Source organism: Callospermophilus lateralis, chromosome 7 (assembly GCF_048772815.1).
Source record: "Callospermophilus lateralis isolate mCalLat2 chromosome 7, mCalLat2.hap1, whole genome shotgun sequence".
In the NCBI taxonomy this organism is placed as follows: domain Eukaryota; kingdom Metazoa; phylum Chordata; class Mammalia; order Rodentia; family Sciuridae; genus Callospermophilus; species Callospermophilus lateralis.
The window spans coordinates 29,979,933-29,984,561 of record NC_135311.1 but is presented as its reverse complement, the minus strand read 5'-3'; the positions used below and the strand labels follow the sequence as shown (position 1 = coordinate 29,984,561).

Here is a 4,629-nt window from a genome sequence, read left to right as displayed (position 1 = left end):
ACAGACATAAGGTTATTTTAATGAACCCTACTGTTCAATAGAAGTACTCAAACTGATTTTGTATTCTGTTTTTGGTGTCTTTCACTGAAATCTTTCCATCTGTCCCTTCCCTGCTATCAAATAAGAAATCCTCAATGACACCTTTCCTCAGGTCCTGGTAACTGCAAATCTATTTTCTGTCTGTATGTGTTTCTAAACTCAGTTCTACCTTCCACATTAAAGGTTTGTGAATTACTGTCTCATGCAATTTTTGTTGTTCTTGTTCAAGAAGAAGAATATCCCATAATATGCTGAGGCCATGTTTTGCTTATACTTTCATATGCTTTTGGACACTGAGTTGCTTCCATCATGGGTTATTGTTAATAATGCTATTATGAAAACCAGTTTATATATGATATCTTAAATCCCTACATTCCATTCTTTTTAGCAGATTAGTAAAAGAACAATTGGTCGTTCTGGTGGTAATTCATGGCAGTGAATGTTGACATATTTAGTAGGGAAAAATACAGCTCATTTAAAGCACTTACTAAAACATGATATACATTCTCCATGTGTTTATAGTGGCTAATGCACACCTTCCTCATAAGAATCTTTTGCTGACACCAGGCAGATATGTGGGACCCTTGTGATATCTCAAAGAGGTAAAGCATTGACATTTCTGTGACACATTTGTTATTCACATGTCTGTAACAGATTTAACAAAAAAATGCATATCTCCATATTCACATAATCCAGAGAGTATCTGTTGTATGACATGAATCATTGTTTGGAAGCCAGTGTATTGGCACATTAGGAGAATTTATCTATCTTCAGTACTTAAATTTTTGCTATCTTAACCAAAATGATTTTAAGAAGTTAATAATTCATTTTTCAGTGCAGACTAGCATCAAAGGACTGGCTGTGGCATAGCCATTGGCCACCACCATCTGGACATAAAAGCAAACATGGTCATCTTTCCACATAGATCTTGAGGAGGAGAAGATGCTATCCAAACAGTACATGAGCACAAAGAAACTCATGAGTAACAGGATGGTCCAGGTGGCCCTCTGTACAGGGGATGCTTTTGGAGAAAGGCTGGTGCTTTGAAGGTGCTGGAAGTTCCTCTGGTGTCTATACAAGAGAGTCAACATGTATGAACTTGAGAGGGCCATGGGTCCTATAAGAAAGACATTCTGGAATACACCTAATACATAAAATAAATGCCTGATGAAGTAACTCATGGGTAAAATTGTGCAGGATTGAGTAATAAATACATGGCCATGTGCGATCACATTGGGAATGGCAGTAGAAGACAATGGGAAGTGAGCACTCAAGGACATGCAGAAAGCCCATAGGAAAACAAGGACACACAGGGTCTGCTGTGGAATTTATGTTTGAACTTGGCCAAGCAGGAGTTTCTGGGGCTGAGGATGATGGCCTGGAGAACACTCAGCAGGCAGGTGGCACAAATGGAGAAGCCCCTCAGAAACCTGTGCACGTAGATGACCGATTTACACTTGATGTCATCCCCAAAATCCTGAGACACAAAGACACTTGTAACTATGTACCCTAAAATTATCATCATCCCTATGTGGATTAGGGCCAAGAGACCTATGATCAGGTCAGTGGTCTTGAGCCTGTGCTGGAGGAGGAATGTGGAGATGTGGAAGAGAAGGAGGATGGAGTTGATCAAGATCCCAAATTGTTTTTCAGAGAAAAATGCATTTCTTATGGTAAAAACAAAAATCATATAGTTGGTTGGTCTTTTTCATCTTTTAGGCAAGGAATCACAGAGTATATATCTTCAGAGGCAATGAAGGAAAAGTCTTTATTTAAATAATATCGCCGTCATGAATCTCAGACTCTCCTATTACCATTAGAAAATGTGTGGATTCACCCTAATACACCCTTTTCCCAATTCAGCACTCAAAAGTTTTCTGACACCTGCCAAGTGTAATTTTTTCTATTATTATCAAATCAGGTCTGAATTGCATAACAATTGTTGAGTTCCCACTGTACATCAGCTTTCCTATCCATTCAGAACTACTATATATTATTTAAAAAATTCTCCATTGTAATCTTATCTTGAAGTCTTCTGGAGTAGTGTCTTACTGGTTTTTCATCTTTCTCTCCTAAATGAAGTCCCAAATGTATATTGAAAATGCCTAATTTTGGTGAATTCAAAGGGGAGGATTGCATAATTGTAGAGAACGCCATCTCTCTCAAGAAATTAATCTCAATGGAGTAGTTTTAAACTATATTTTTTTGGTGAAATCTTTATACTGGTTTATTACCAGACCTAACATCTTTAATACATCAACTGAGCCAACATTGCAAATTACCCACTTTATGACAAATTGTTTGAATTTCTATCTGTTATCTTCCATCGATTTCAAGTGTTACCTTGAGTCATCCTTGATGGTGAATTGTGGTCATCTCATCTATGAAATATGGGCAGTCCTATTATGTGAATTCTAGAGGTATTGTGTGTGCAAGAAGATGAAGTACCAAATATGGAAGTGTTTCTGACATATAATGACTTCTAGATATATTGGCCAATGTCTTTTAATTAATGCAGTTCCTCATTTATATGACTTAGGATATGTAATTCATTATTAATTTTAATAATATCTATCTCTGTGGCTACCTCAAGATTTTTCCATAATGGTATAACATTTTAAAAATGTATGTAGAAAGATCTTTGGTGGCACTTTAGGACTGTGTTTGAATTCCCAGTATAGCTATACCTCTTACATACCCATTTTTATCACCACCAGAATTACTATCATAAGTGAGCCAATTCCAGCTACCAAATATTAGTAGGAACATATTCTAATGTTTTCTACTAAGGCAATTGTAATTAGTATGGTAACTAAAGTAACAGTTAAAATAGATTCCAAGTTATTTTATTGTAAGGTTCTCATTAAAGAAATCATTGGAGCAAACCCTGAATGAAGAACCTTCAAAAAAGTCTCAATTATCATCTCAAAGAAGGAAGCAATTTTTCAGTTCAGATACCTAAGCATAAATTTGATAAGGAAATTTGATGTTGATCTACCAATGGAAGTTTTTCTATACAAGATATGTTTGTGCTTTAACTCAAGTGTCTGAAATAGTAGTAAGTATGTATTTTAAATCATTTCCAGCCATATATTGAAAAATAACAGTTATCACAAAATTATGCATGTGTGGCCAAATGGTTTTGTAGTACATATAGATCTCTATATAACCCAAGATAAAAGAGAAAGCAGAAATATAAAATATTTATGAACATGAGATATTATTTAAAAATTTGTAGAAACTAGGTTAAAACATCAAAGTGTTGATTCTTTATTTTGATTTTTAATTGGAATCTGCTCTTTGTACTTAGATATGAGACCTAGCATTATAATCCAAGATGTGTGTAGATTGTGCTTTGATTAAATCAGGGGAATTTTCATCTTCTCAATTTGTTATCATTTTTATGTTGGAAACCTGCAAACTCTTCTCTGGTTATTTTGAATTTTGTAAGTCATCATTAGATCCTCATCACACTATTTGCTATAAAACTTTGCTCTGTTAAAAGTTTGTTTGCACTACTTACCCACCATCTATCTAATTCCCTTTCTTATTATTGATATAGAAAGTCTTTGTGTTCTTGGCTTCTGTGTGATAAACTTTTTCAGCTTCAAGGCATGAGTGCCAACACGCACTATTTGTGGAAAATGAAAACTCTTGACCACCACTAGAAAAAGACAATTTTTCTACCAAGTAATGATCAAGTAAAATAAAAAGTTTTCCATTAACTCATTCAAGGTTTGGGAATTGTCTCCCATCATAAATCCAGAAAAAATAAAGTTGGGAATCTAATATCTATATGTGTTCAAGCTTTTATGGATCATATTGGATCACTAGAATAGAGCTGTCTTATTTTGTGACATCTATGTACATATAAATGGCATTTGCCCATCCTTACAAATTTGTTTTACATAAGTCAAGTATCTATGGGCACTTTATAGTATAAGTTTAAATGGATCCGTAACTGTGATATATAACTTCTAAAAATTGTTCTAGGCCAGGCACAGGAGTCTAAGACAGTATGATCACTAGTTAAATCCAGTCTCAGTAATGTAGCATAGTTCTAAGCAAATTTGTGAGACCCTGCCTCAAAATAAAAAATAAAAATAAAAAATAAAAATAGTTGGGTATGTTTCTCAGTTGTTAACCCTAGCCCTGGCTTTAATCCCTTATACCAAAAAAAATGTTTTTAAATTGTCTTCTTTCAAAAACAACAAAAATTGTATTATGAAACAAAACCAAAAAAATTTTATTCTATCACATCATTCCTGTAACATACAGGATCTGCTTTAATTCATTTCAGACATTTGATCCTTATAAAACCCAAGTAATATAACACTCATTAAATGAAATATTTTAATCACCTGTGTCTCAAGACCTTTGGATGACATTAAGTTCAGTGTGATCAAATATTTGCAGTTCTGCAAACAAGAGTAATGAAAATCAGGAGTGTCCTGTGCCATGTGTTTGCAATCATATTCAGAAATTCATAGGTTTCCACCTTAAAATCAGTGGAAAATTGTTTTTTACAAGTGAATTTCTGTATTAGGAAAAGGAAAATCTTAGATTGTTTCCTGATGTATGCATTTAATA

At 34.2% G+C, this 4,629-nt stretch overlaps 1 pseudogene; it reads right to left on the bottom strand.

Annotated features, from left to right (window-relative positions):
• Positions 1-827: 827 nt before the first annotated feature.
• On the bottom strand, positions 828-1,729 carry LOC143404150 (vomeronasal type-1 receptor 90-like; annotated as a pseudogene).
• Between the last annotated feature and the right edge of the window lie 2,900 nt (positions 1,730-4,629).